The following is a 15,308-nucleotide window of genomic DNA, read 5'->3' as shown; positions in this document are numbered from 1 at the left end:
CCCCCTTGGATTTGTACTACGAAACTCTGATTAATGGTATCTTGTCTTAGGATAAGGTGTCAAGTATCCTTTTCTTTCCGGATACCCTTTATCCACAACATAGTATTTACCTATATGACATTATATATTAATCAAAGTTATTAAAAAAGTGTTCTAAGAAAACAAAATCTTTAGGCATGTCACTAATAATATATTAAATTATATCACCTTTTGGGGGTTTTGGAAACTTAAGTTTCGGATCACCTATTGCATCAAGAAATATACGAGAATCATGTGTTGAACCTTCCCACCCCGTCAAAACATACGTAAAAAGGAGATCAAAGTCACATACTACTAAGACATTTGTAGTAGGTATCCCTTTCCTTCCTCTATAACGCATTTGATCTTCTTCCAGAACAATGACTGTTATATGTGTACCATCTACAGCTCCAATAATCTTAAATGGAAAAAAATACATCTATTACACAAGTAACGACCTAAATGCAATAGTATAAAAGGAAAAACAAATAAAAAGTACCTTGAAAAATGACATGTATCTAGTATCCGATGCTAATTGTTGCGATGTTTCTTTGAAATCAGGATCTCTAGGTACAATTACATCCCTTGACAATCCATCCATTGCACACAAAACTTCCTTGAGTACTCGACTTATTGTATCGCCAGAATGCTAAAAACGCTCTTGTGTTACCCTATTAGGGGAACCATGAGCAAGAACATACACAAAAGATACCCACTTTTTCTAAGGGCATGTTCTCTTCGATATAAAATAGTTGAACTGTACTGAATTGAACTGAATTGAACTTTGAAGAGAAGTATTATACTTTTTCCGTTCCATAATAAGTGAAACACTTACTATTTTGGTACGTTTCAAAATAAGTGAAACATACCTTAAGTGGGAAAAAAGTGGCAAAATGACAAAAATACTCCTTTATTACTCCTCATTAAACACATCTCACCTAACTTCATTAAGTCATCTCAACTAGTAAACCTCAAAATAACTCCTAATAATCATCTCAGCTACATCTCACCTAATTGCAGCAAGCATTTCTCACGACAACAATTAAACCCTCACAAATCCACATACACCTACACATCTTTTTAGGATTTATGAAGAAAATTCTTTGGTATTCTATCTCAACAGGCGTTTTTTCTAGGGTTTCTTCTTCCTTCTTCTTCATTCTCTTCTCTCTCATGAAAAAATCTGCCTCTTCACATCTGTGTCTTTGGTTTTCACATCAGAGATAAGGTAAATTTGAGTCTAATTTTTGCATCTACTTCGAATATGATCATGGTTTCTTCTTCATGAATTTCACATGAATTTACTTATTCTCGCTTTTAATTCGAACATAATTTCGAATGATAATTTCGATTCTAATTCAAACATCATTTCGCATGATAATTTCGCATCTACTTCGAAAATTATTTTTCTTGGGTTCTAATTATTTGAATATTGTGATAATTTCGTGATATTACTAGGTTCGAACATTGTGATAATTTCGTGATATTTTTTGCAATTTTTTCGTGGGTTAAAACATAAACTTCACATGAATTTACTGGGTTTTGATTTCGGGGTTCTAATTTCGCATGAATAACAGGGTTTTGATTTCGGGATGCTGAGTTGTTGCATTATGTGGTTCGAAATAAATTTCGCATGATTATTGCCATGATTTCGCATCAAACTTGTGGGTATTGTTATGCAATTTTTGCTCACGAAACTTGTGGGTTCTGTTCTGCAATTCAGGTTGTGAATTTTAATGCGAAAATTCCTTTTTTTGGGGTCTGATTGCAGGTAACAAATTGCTAATTCCAAATTTTTTTTACCTTTGTGTGGGTTTTTATACTTATTACCACCACTACAATTGAAAACTTCAAGCATAATATACTTGTAATGCAACCATGTGTAGCTTAGTGATTTTGGTTCAAAAGCAATAAATGCATCTTTAACTGCCTCCACAAGTTCATCTACATTAGCAGGAAAAGCTTTGTATTGCAATGATTGGATTGCTGCAAAAAAACCCAAATCTAAAACGTTTAAATCTGGGCTTTGGGCTGGCTGACATGTTAATCTGATATGAAACCCATCCTTTGTTGCAGCTTCATTGAATTCTGCATCATTGACATTGATATGGGGTCTTGCATTGTCTTGTTGGATCCAAATTTCCTTGCACGAACCTGCTAGCCATTTTACCCTTATAGCGGGCTACACTTCATTAATGAGCTTTGATCTGATAACCTCTTTAGTTATGCTCTGAATTGCTTTAGTTTCTGCTGTCCCTACATCCCTGTTGCATGAATTTCTTTTTGCATACTGAATCTGAGTGTGTTGACTTCTAAGGGAACACTATAAGAGGGGGGTGAATTATAGTGTGACAAATATACATTATTTTTTGCGGAATTATTAAACAACGAAGGAACAAGAGAAATACACAAGAGATTTTAGCGAGGAAAAACTTCGTAGGCCCAATAGGAAGAAACAACCTCGACCACAAGGGATTTTAACTCAAACTTTCCACTATAATAGGCCAAAACAACTCTGTTTACAAACCTATTACTTTTCTCTCGAGCCATAACTTAAGTTACTAAACTCAAGTTCCCAACGACAGTTCCCACAACTGTCGTTCCTCTCAAACTTCACTCGAAGTTCCTTTCTCTTTCTTTTTCTCTTGCTTCACTCAAAGCTTCTCACACTTACAATGAAACTCACTCAAGTTTCTTCCTTTTCTCTTGCTTTACTCAAAACTTTTCTCAATACAGGATTTCACTCAAAATCCCCTTACCCCCAAAACCAAGATTACAAACGATAAAAACAATAAGGGAATAAATAGGAAATACGTAAGGAACACAAGAGTATATTGAAGGAATGACGGTACGACTTTATCTTAGTTAAACCCAATTAAAACCGAAGTCAGACACACTATGGAAGGACTACTAAAGTTTGACACTTTATGTATCACTAGTACAGAAAAGGCAATTTGCGTCGGATGTGAGGCGCCTATTTGCGTCGGACTCTGGTGCGACGCCAAAGCCCTCGACGCAAATGACTCAGAATTGATTTGCGTCGTTTGCGAAAATGACGCAGATGGTTCAGCCATTTGCGTCGCACCTCTATACGGTACGACGCAAGTGGATCTTTCCCCAGCCATTTTTAACTGATTTGCGTCGCATGAATCACTACGTGCGACGCAAATCAGGTATTTTTTTTTAAAAAAAAAAATGTGCGTCGCATCCTTCACTATATGCGACGCACATCATACCTTTTTTATTAAAAAAAATTTGCTTCATCCTTCAAACATCAGAATGTCAAATAGAATAAAAAACTTAAATTTACACTATTGCAAAAATAAATCTGCATTGTGTCCAAAACAGAAGTTCTATTGCAAATGAATCAAATCATCTGTTTACAAGAAAAAAACTAAAAAAATACAGGATTTACAGAAAATAAAAAGAGAAAATTCAGAAAATCAAAAAAAAAAATAATTACAGACAATATGAAAATTGCTGAAATCAAAAAACTGGTGTCTTCTTCCTGTTTGGCTATCGATTGCTGCTACTGACTCATACTCGAGCACAATACGATATTGCTGAAATGAGAAAAGATAAAAAAATCAAAATCCCAATTTAAGATGAAAACTAAACTGATATAATTCATCGAATATGATAAAGACGATACGAAATTAGTAGAAGATTTATTATTGTTACGAAAATCAAGAAAAAAATTGAAATCAGAACCCTAACCATTCGTATTTTGCTGCGCCATGGATGTCAGCGCGTTTCCTGTTGACCGACGATGGAGCGTGTTGCTTCGCCATGGTCGAAGGATCGAGAGGGTCCGGAAAAAGAACTGAGAGAGAGGGAGATGAGAGGGTCAAAGGACTCATATTTACCTTGCTAAAACCTTTATCTCGCTTTTTCCTTCAAATCTTCAATATCCTTTTGAAATTTTGCGGCTCTACGAACGCTTTATGAAGATTTACTGCTTATTTCGTCAGATCTTCAAATCACCAAATCATGTTAGGCTCGAAAATTTTGCGGTTAAGGTTTTTTTCGAAAGAGTGAAATTGAGGAGTGAGATTAGGTTTCTTTTCACTCGCAAAGAGAAAGAGGGAACGAACAGATGGGTGAATGTCGACGAGTGAAGGAGAGAGAGAAGGAGAGAGAGAGGCAGAGAGAGAAAGGGAGGAAGAAGAAGCGGCGTTAAGAGGTTGGAGTTTTAGGTTAAGAGGCTGGAGTTTTAGGTTAAGAGGGAGAGGGTAAATAAATTATGTTAGGGCTCGAAAATACGAATGGCCCAACTGACGTGCGTCGGATGGGCTTAGGGTCCGACGCAAATCAGTAATTAGCAACGCACTTTAACAATGTGCGACGCAGATAGGGCCTCAATAGTTTCAAAATTTTTCAACGATGTGCGTCGGATAGGCCTCAGGATCCGACGCACATTAAGCTTTTGCAACGCACCAGAGGCACGTGCGACGCATATAGCTCGTACTGGTGCTCACGTACCCATGTTGTGCGTCGCACTCCTCCTTGCATGCGACGCAAATTTCGTTATTGCGTCGTTTCCGTTTCAGTGCGACACAAATGGGGCGACGCAAATCGTCCTTTTTCTACTAGTGTATGAATAACTTAAAGTCCGACACATTAAACTTTAGATTAAGCGTCTATTTATAACATAAGTAGTCATGAAATAACTTACCACTAATTAACCCACTAACCCCATGATATCCATAACTTAATTAATTATTTAGTTTTATTTAACTTTACTTGAGAATTAAATAACCACTAACCCACTACTTAACTTAATAGGAGAACCAGTAAAGTATAACGTGGTTTATAAAACTTGAAGCCTAATTAAACTAATTAAAATAAATTAAGGCTTTAATAAAATAATCAAGCCCATTATCCACAAACAGTAAACGTGTAGCAGTAAGCTTAAACTGATATTAGTTTGCTTGGGGATAATTAAACCATATAAATTAATTAATACTTGGAAATAATAAGCAAGCCCACCAAACCCACTAAAACAAATAAAACGTTTAACAGTAAACATTACGTGGTTTTAGATACTTGGAGAATAATTAAACTATTTAAATTAATGATTCAAGAAAAAATATCTTTTTAAAATATTTAAATAAAAACTGAAAATTAGATTTTATTTAAAAAGAAAAACTTTTGATTTACTTAGAATAATAAAAAAGATAAGATTTTAAAATAAGATATTATCCTTTTCAAAACAGAAAATCATTTAAAAATCTTTTCCTAACAAACTAATAATAACAAACTCCCTACAATAGTCGATCTAGTCAAAACTAACTAAACTTCTAACTACCTGTTAGGCGCACAAGTAATGTTAGGCACACTACATAGGACGTTTTAGGTCTGTTCCCAACCTGTGTTCCCAAATTGTACCAACGTCTGTTCCCAACATAGGAACAGAACTCAATTCCCAATTATCAAACTTTGGAAACATTGCTTAACATTTAACTCAAGTTCCTATGTGTTTGTGTGTGTTCCTATATTACCACAACATGTTCCCATCTACTAAGTTCCCATGTCAAAGGAACTCGTAGACTTAATTAATAGAAACCGACACAACCTTTTTACCATTTAGACTCATTAAACCTAGGAACTTAACTAGAGACTCCAAACCTTCATTCCAACTTTATAACTCAAGTTTCCTTACCTTTCCGGATCTTGTTCCCTTTTTACATTTTAGGAACTGAAATACAACTCATGCATTCTAAGCTTCCTTCATGTTAGGATAGTTGTTCATTTGAATATCTTCACTTCAATCTTCAAGTCAAGCCTCTTCACTTCAACCTTGATTGTAGTATTCTCTTTATCCATAGGAACAATACACCTCACACACTTTTCATAACAAGCATTCTCAATGCTATAGACACAACCTTTTACAATGATTCTTGCACACATAAAACTCATAAACTTTGTTAGTTAAATTACTTTAGTTTGTCATCATCAAAATCATATTGGGTCAACAGAGTGAAATCAAATATTCCAATCTTCTCATCCCATATCATGACCCCATTTTCAACAATAATTGGCCTGGCTACAACTCCCTCGAACATAACTTTTGGAATAAACCTTTTGTTTTGACATGCCCGATAAGGTTCTTCATATAAAAGAGATAGAACCTTTGAGTTTGTTTGCTCATATAAAACCACTTCTCATCTATGTGTATGACATTATACATACATGAAAATCTAGGTAATGAATCAATGGTTCTTGGAATTATTTGGCCAAGTATAAAGTGAAGCCTATTTATCTTATGCTTATCTGAAAGTGATGGCTTAATACTACTTGTATGTGCTCTTAACTTGCCTGATTTCATTAGTCTATAGACAACATAAATTCCAATCTCAAGTGCATTGGCTAAAGCTCTTATAGTTGTTCGTTTTTCAATTGGAATTGCATTTTTCTAAATCCCATTCTTTCGGTTTTCTCCCGGCCCTTCCTTTTTTTTTTTGTTATTAACATCAACTACTAACCTTTGTTACAATTGTGACTTGACTGTTGACCACAATCTCCAAAGTGTGACCCTAGTAACATTGTATTGTTCACACATTGTCTTCATTGCTCCCTTAGGTAAAACACCATCAGTTGACATCATTAATAACCTATCAACTAAGAATTTCCTTTGGTCATTTGTTAAATTTTTTTTGTTTCCCTCTCTGTCAAAATTGATGACATTACTCCTATTTTTTGAGTTTGATGTATCCTCTTCATTTTCACTTTCAGATTCAGATGAGAAGCATACCTTCATGTCTGAATCAATATCATCATCTTCCAGGTACAAGGAAAATATTCTTCCAGTTGAATGAGCTCTTCTACAGCTATTTGTTCATTCATGGAATTGAATTTTTGGTGGTTCTGAAATGTGCTTTTGCTGCCACGTTGCTAAATAGCTGAACTTTTGTAAATTCTCTTCAGCTATAAATTTTAGAGAGAAGACTAAAGTGTGTAGTGGAATGTGTAAATTAATTTTTAGGATAGAAATTTTGTAAAGGGAGCTGCTGTCTTTTATAGGCAGTTGACTTTTAAAATGTTAACTAAAGGTAACTTTTGAAATGTGAAAAGAAAGTGGAGGGAAGAAGCCAAAAAAAATAGCGCCACATCATTTCCCACCACTTTAATTTGGGGTTTACTTTTTCATCATGTTCAGTATGTGGTGTGATTTTCTCTCTCCTCTTTTTGCTAATATAAAGGGTATTTATGACTTTTTGGCCTTTAAAAACGATGTTTATTAAATCCCGTGCCCAATTCTTATGTTTCTCTTATTATGGAACGGAGGAAGTATATATATGGGCAAGATCACACGAGAATGCTCCTTACTTGAGAAATGAGAATGAATCTCAACCACACGATTGAATTAGATTTATTATACCAGCCTAAAAAATTTTTGGGAAAATTCCTCAGGTACCCCTCAGGTTTGGCGTAATTCCCAAATTACCCCCCACATTTGGGGAATTCCTCAGATACCCATGAGGTTTGTGTTTGTGCTCAAGATACCCTTACTATGGATGGAAACCTAACGCCGTTAGGTTTTCCTCTCTTTCTCCCCAATTTCCTTTTTCTCTCTCCACCCACCATCCTCCATTAATGAACTGTGTGTTTTCTCTCTCCTCCCACCCCACTCTAAAGCCCTAACCACCCAACCCCCACCACCTCCCCTTCCCCCCATCCCTTCCCCACCCCTGCCAGCCGCAGCCCCCATTTTGGCAATATCTCTCTACTCTGTTTTTCGACTCGATTTCGACTGGGTTGGGAAGGGGTGGGGTCGATTTCGACAGGGTTTTGGGTGTCGATTTGGATGGGGTTGGGTGGGGGAGGGGTGGGGTTCTTGCGACGGGGTGGGAGTCTTGCGACGGGGTGGGGGAGGGAAGCAGGTTGCGGGGCTGGGGCTAAATTGGTGGGGGAGGGGGCTGCTGGGGTGGTGGGAGGGTGGGGGAAGGGGGCTGCGGGGGTAGGGGAGGGGTGGGGGGAAGAGGAGGTAGTGTGGGTTAGGTGGTTAGGGCTTTAGAGTGGGGTGGGAGGAAAGAGAAAGCTTCCATGTTCATCAATGGAGGATTGATGGGTGGAGAGAGAAAAAGAAAATTGGGGAGAAAGAGAGGAAAACCTAACGGCGTTAGGTTTCCATTCATAGTAAGGGTATCTTGAGCACAAACACAAACCTCAGGGGTATTTGAGGAATTCCCCAAATGTGGGGGGTAATTTGGAATTACGTCAAACCTCAGGGGTACCTGAGGAATTTTCCCAAATTTTTTTTTTTGGTTTTTTTTTAAGATTCTTTTTTTTGGAATTACATCACTTTTTCATTAGAGTTACATCACTTATTCATAAGAGTTATAGCGCGAAAAATTCATTCTCATTTCTCATGTAAGTATGTATTCACACACACACACACACACACACACACACACACACACACACACACACACACACACACACACACACACACACACACACACACACACACACACACACACACACACACACACACACACACACACACACACACACACACATGATCCCATTCTTTTGTCAATAAGCGTTTGATAATCTTTCGTTATAAAAGACTAGCTTTTAAAGCACGCGATGGGCGCGACGATTTTCCCCCAAATCAAACCACTACTCCCCCAATTACCATGCTCATATTTCTAAATTTCACGCAATATTTTTTTTTCCCTCTATTCAATTGAACATCATCTTCATCAATTTCTCCCAATTCAAAGCACACACTCGATTTTTTCTCTCTCTATTCAATTGAGACCGTCGATTCTTAGCTCAGGATTATCTCAAGCAAGTTGCAGAGTTGGCTTTGGTGAAAATGAAATTGGCTTTCCCTCTGCCTGTCATGGATTGTCGAGCTTGCTTGCAATCATAGCCCAAGCTCTGCAGTTTATGTTGAAATTCGATTATGGCCACAATTTTTTGATTTTAATACATGGGTTTAAGTATTCTTTTTCTAATTTCCCCCAAATTCGTGTTCTCATATTATTCCTCAATATTTTTTAATATTTGGGCACGAATATTAAAGTTTCATTAATGAAATTTGATTTTTTTGATTTTAATATATGGATTTAAGCATTTTTTTTCTCAAATTCTTTTTAATATATGGATACAAAAATAATTCAAATTCTTATATTTTATCTCAATTTTTTTATATCCAAGGCACGAATATTGAAGTCATTTTTGATAAAATTTCATTCTTTTTTACCATTTGTGATGTAATTTTAATTTTAATTTCAACTATCTTCAAACTAAATTTTAAATAAACTGTACTTTAAGTTAAATTTTTTTTTGGAAAAAAATATAGTACAACACATATTCGTAAGAGTTATTGTAATTTGAGTTTAATTTTACCCGAATGTTGTACATATTTTTAAGATTTACTGAACGTAGAATAACACACATAATTTTATTTTCAATAACAAATTGTCTACTTAATTAATGGTAAAGCATCGGCAAATTTCAGAGTTCCATATTTGAGAATTCGTGAAGCTCCAATCTATGAAAAGAACTGGTTTTTTTTGTTGTTGGAGTTTTTGTTTGTAATTGAGTTTGTGTTATGGTAAAATTGATTTGAAAGCATGTTATGCCGTGTAATTTTTTTTGTTATTGTATGTAGTATTAACGTTTGGTAAGTTCTTGATTATGAATCTCTTTGATTGAATCTTTTTTATTGGCAAGTTTATATGACTGAATCTTATATGAGTTGATTGATATTTTTGTTTTGGCAAGTTTATGCATGGAATTGGGGTCAATTAGGTGGCGAGAGGGGCATTTAAGTAAATTATAAGGGGGACACCATTGCTCCACCCTTGCCTTATATAACAGAGATAAGATATATTTTTGTTTACAAACAAAACCAAACAATGAAAATATCTTTTCTTGATTTTCTAATATTTTATAAGTGAATCTACCAACCAATTTACATGCTTACTTTTTAAGTAGAACAAAAGTAACGTATCCAAATTGTCATAATTAAATAATAACTTACACTTTAAATATGTAAGAATACCAAAGTACCCTAATACATTTACCTATTTTGAGATTTATAATTTTACTTATTATTAATCACTTAAATTTTTCCTTCCTTTTCCCTTTCTAACCTTGCAAATATTGATTCTCTAAAGTGACTAAATCCACTTCTAAATTAATAGCAACAAATGATTAACAATTTTTTGTTTATTCAAAAAACTGTCTTTTAGCCATATTTACCTATTATGTGATTGATAATTTTACTAATTAATCATATTGCTTTACATTATTGATTAAAATATTGTAGAATATTAGATTGAATTATAATATAAGCATAAACACATAAAATTTGAGCTTTTTGACATTTTTAATGGAAGTAGCATTGTTTATGATTTGAGTATTACTATTGTCTACTAACCATTTTTCTAATACTGTTGAAAAGTTATAATATGTCTTTATTTAATCTTTTCCAATGAATTAAAAACTAGCTTAATTATAGAATGCAAGGTTGACAAGATTTGGTTACAAATTCTTTTCAGGAACTGATTTCAAATAAATATATTTCCCCATGATCAATTTTTCGACAATATGATGTGATTTATTTTAAATTCGACAAGTAATCAATCTCAATTCCATGAGCTGTTAATTTTTCTTTATTGAGTAAATTTATGTCTAATAAATAATTGAATTTCTAATATTTTTTTTATTGAATTATTAAAATGTGCGTAATTGGTAGAATTTGTGATTTAAATATTATGTTAGCAACAAATTTCAAATCTATATATCTCTCCATAATTAATAATTATTCATATCACATAAAATTTATTAATATTCGTATTACATAACATAGTTAAATTTAATTTTAAAATAATGATCACTTTTATTAGGTGATGATCAATATTTAATTGTATTATAAATGTAGAGACAAATAATCCTTAGTTTAATTCAAATTTTTATTGATCACACGATCTATTAATTAATTTAGCTATTTAGCATAACAAAACTAATACTTCATCCGTTTCTAAATAAGTGCAACATTTGCATAGTGTTTACTATTCACAGTTTAAACTTTAATTAACTTTGGTGATTTACATTTTAGGAAAACCATAGTCATGTGAGATCTTGTTAGATTCGTCTGAATGTGAATTTTTTAATATCAACTATAATTTTTTACTTATTGATAATTGAAGATATTAATGGTTAATATAATGCATTGGCAAACGTGAAAACAAGAAGTGTTGCACTTATTTAGAAACGGAGGAAGTATATATGATATAGTATCAATTAAAAATATAATTTTCATAATTGATATCTAGGAGATAGGAAGGAAGATGAAATTATGGTACTTCCTCCGTTTCAAAATAGATGCTACATTGTTATTAAAACGGACTCCTAGGCAAAATTTCCTAAGCATGTTTAAGTAGTATAAAGTGAGGTAGATTAATTGTAGTGGTCCCCATGTGAAAGGAGGGAAAATAAAAAAGTGTTGGGGACCACATATAAAGTGAAGTAGATTAGTGTACTTAAAACAAGTTAGTAAGGGTAAAATGGTAAAAGTATAAGGCAAAAGTTACTAAATAAGGAAAAAAAAACATTGTTGCATCTAGGGCTGTTTAGAGTGCGGTCTGGACCGCACCAAACAACAAACCAAACCGTTTTTTCGCGGTTTGGGTTGGTTTGCGGTTTCAAAATTGCGGTTTGGGTTATGATTTCAAGCAAACCGCGGTTCGCGGTTTGGGTTGGGTTTTAATTTTTCTAAACCGAAACCGCACCATAAACCGCAATCTTATATGATCTTTTTTTAAAAAAAAATTATCTATTTTTTTTTTTTTAAATACACTTGACAAGGTGGCATACAACTAAAAAAAGAAGTTTGAGGTAAATAACTTGGACACTTTTGATAAATAATTATTTATATTTAATTACGAAGTCAACTTCCTATTTATTTGGACTCTTTATATTTGTTAACAATTTTTTTTACTCTTAGATTAAAAAAATTAATGTCACGGAGGAAAAAATGGTTAAACCGCAAACCAAACCGCACCAAACCGTTTTGTGCGGTTTGGTTTGGGTTGGTTTGGCCAAAAGTGCGGTGCGGTTTGGGTTGGAAAAATGTCAAACCGTATATTTGCGGTTTGGGTTGAGTTACATCCCAAACCGCACCAACCCAAACCGCGAACACCCCTAGTTGCATCTATTTTGAAACACCCAAAAATAGACAATGTAGCATCTATTTTGAAACGAAGGAAGTATATAAAATTCGATATTAATATAATAATTAAAGAAATAATCTAGAGGAGGTCTTGACTGACTTCAATTGCATTGTACTACCTCCCATCTTTATTAATTTACCCTTATTTGTTTTTGGGATGTCCTTATTAATTTACTCATTGCTTTTGTTTTTATTTTTAGGATGAGATCACTAACTTTTAATCACACATTTATTCCACTTTAGTATCAAATAATAATTTTTTTTAAGTAGTAAAATAATAATCTCTTTCCATTTATATCGCACAATATTGTTATTGCTAATCCTTTGTGTAAAAGAAACGCCCACATTAAATTTCGTATACACTATGTCAGTCAAGAACTCCGTACATTTTTCCTTTCACTGACAGGCGAATTTGAATCTAAAATGTCGTATTCTCTCTCCTATACATTTCGTATACACCATTGTCAGTCAAAAACTCCGTACATTTTTCGTTTCACTCAGACACGCCAATTCCAGGTTCTTCTTTTGTTCCTTAGATTAATCTACTTGTTCAGATGATTTTTGTTATTGTTGCAAATTTTGGTGTCAAATTACGATTTTTAGATCTACTTCATGTGATTATTCATGCCATTGTTTGTTTTTATGCGGTTGTTATTGTTTGTTTCATGAATTCAACCTATTTTTTCTTTATCTCAGATACTTTGTTATTTCATGTTTTTATGATTCGAATTTCTGGGTATAACTTGTTAGTTCATGTTTGTTTGTTTCATGAAACTAAATGGTAACTAAATTTATGATACAATTTGTAGATGGGCATATTTTCATGCCATTGTTCACTTGATTAAATCATCAGAATTGGGCCCTGGGCGGCCGCCCCTCTTGTCCTCGCTCAGGGACGGGCCTGTAATTCTGAGCTTTTAACTAAGATAAATTTACGTGAAATTGTCTATGATTCATTATGTGTTCATTACAAGATTCCATGTGTGTGTAGAATGTTAAATATCCATAGGTTTCTTTAAGAGATTCATCAAGTTTTTTTTTTGTTTTTGAAGTAGTTTCTAAATTTGGGTTTACAGGAAATCTTTTCCTTAGCCACTTTTTTCTTGATAACATGCCGAGTTGAGTGGTTAGTTACTCCCTCTATCCCAAATAAGTGTCCTTCATTGTCTACTCATGCAGATTAAGGAAGACAATAAACAATGTGTTGGAAACCTAGTTGATCAAATATATGGATATCTAACGTTAAATTGTAGTCAATTGAAGGGTATTGTGGCAAAATGGTAGAAAATTCATGGGTTTGTTATATCTTGGAACAATTATTTGGCATCTCAAATGGAAAGTAAGAACATGTATACCGACGGAGGCAAGTTTTGTTTCATCCTTTTATTCACATATACTTGAAATGTCGTGCTCGTTATTGTTCATGTCTGGCTGATATCTTTCATTTATATATTGAGAACTTTGAAGTCAAATTTTCATAAAACTGTCTCCGCTGTTTTTGTATTTTTGACTGTCATGTTTTGTATTCTCCTTATCATGTGAATTTTCTGCTGTTTGGTATGAGTATTTTGCTTGAATATGTAAGTTCTACATGAGATTATCATATCTCTAAGCTTCAGCTAGCTCTAATATTCAGTAGATCAACCGTGTACTTAGGTGCCTTTATAATGATTTGTTGCATTATGAGCTTAATGAAGAGAAACTTTACTTCGAAATAGGTATGATGACCTCTACTATGATCGTGGTTCATCTTTTGTTCAAATTCGATCGTGGGTGAAATGATGATGGATGTTAACCCAACTGGTCAATTTAGAGCTAAATGTGGTCAATTGAGTGTCAAATTAGGTCATATATAGCTTTCGGCTACTGGATTACACTGAAAGTCTCAATAAAGGTAACAAATTCTAAAAATAATTGAAAGGTAGTTGCATGCAAGTTATTCAAAATTATCAACAAACCACATATTGGTACTATATGCTGCCATTCTAAGGTATAAATTGAGGAACCTTAGTGATTTTGTGCCTTTTCCTCACATCCTGTAGAAAGTATTCTGTAGGACCTTATCTCTCGTCAGGACACAAAGGTTCTTTATTGATATTGTCACCACCAAAATATTTTAGGGTGTATCCTGCAAGAAGCAAATAATATAATTTGTTTCTGACGAGGAGAAACAAATGAAGCCTCTTGCTATCCATGCATTTATGAACAAACTCTCTATATTCCTTCTTTTTGGTGTGGGAGTCATAGCATAAAGTAGTTCGCGTTACAAAGCTTGCTGCAATCAGTGAGTAGTTTATGTTGTGCTAATAGGATTCCAGTTCTGGAAGATGCCAATGATCATTGAATTTATCATGTCTGGTTTACATGAATCTTAGACTTTTTGTTAAGTTATTAGATTTCTTTGAGGTATGTGGCCGTAAAACCTGTTGCTGCTGCCTTTTCAGCTCTCCTATCTAATCTTGCCTTTCTTTGCGTATCCAGTTTGGTATAATACCTTGTACATTAATGGCTTATTTCCTTTTGTGCGAGCTAAAGGCTTGCTTTCTGTAGTTGCAAGAGGGTGCATAAGAGAATTTCTTACGGCTATGGAAGGATAGCTGCAACCTGAAACATTGGTGTAAATTCCTATATAATGGGATACCTATGTAGTTAATATAGGGTCCTGTTCGTGATCATCAGTAAAGGCTGTTCTGATAGTTTACATCGAATTACCAATGAATATTCAGCTTTAGGTTTTTTACATCTCTGACTAATCCATCAGAATCTGCCGATGAAGGTAATTAGCCAGGTTTGTGATTGTTGGTTTCCAAATATGGGCATGTAAATCTTGAGACAGCATTAAAAAAATCAATTTCAAACTGTGATAATATAGGAACTAGGAAACAAAAATTTAGTGGACGTTATGACATAGGGTGTGTGCTGTATTTACTCGTATCGAATAATGGCCTTTATTGGTACAAGGTGTGTGCTGTACTTAAGGGCTGCCGCGATGATTGGAAAAGGATCAATGTACATAATTTCTAATCTTAGAGACCCTAGAACTTTAGAAATCAATTCTCCCACTGTGACCACCTATCATATCATAGATAAATCATAAAGC

This window comes from Beta vulgaris, chromosome 9 (genome assembly GCF_026745355.1).
Source record: "Beta vulgaris subsp. vulgaris cultivar EL10 chromosome 9, EL10.2, whole genome shotgun sequence".
NCBI lineage: Eukaryota > Viridiplantae > Streptophyta > Magnoliopsida > Caryophyllales > Amaranthaceae > Beta > Beta vulgaris.
Note: the sequence above shows the minus strand (reverse complement) of the source record.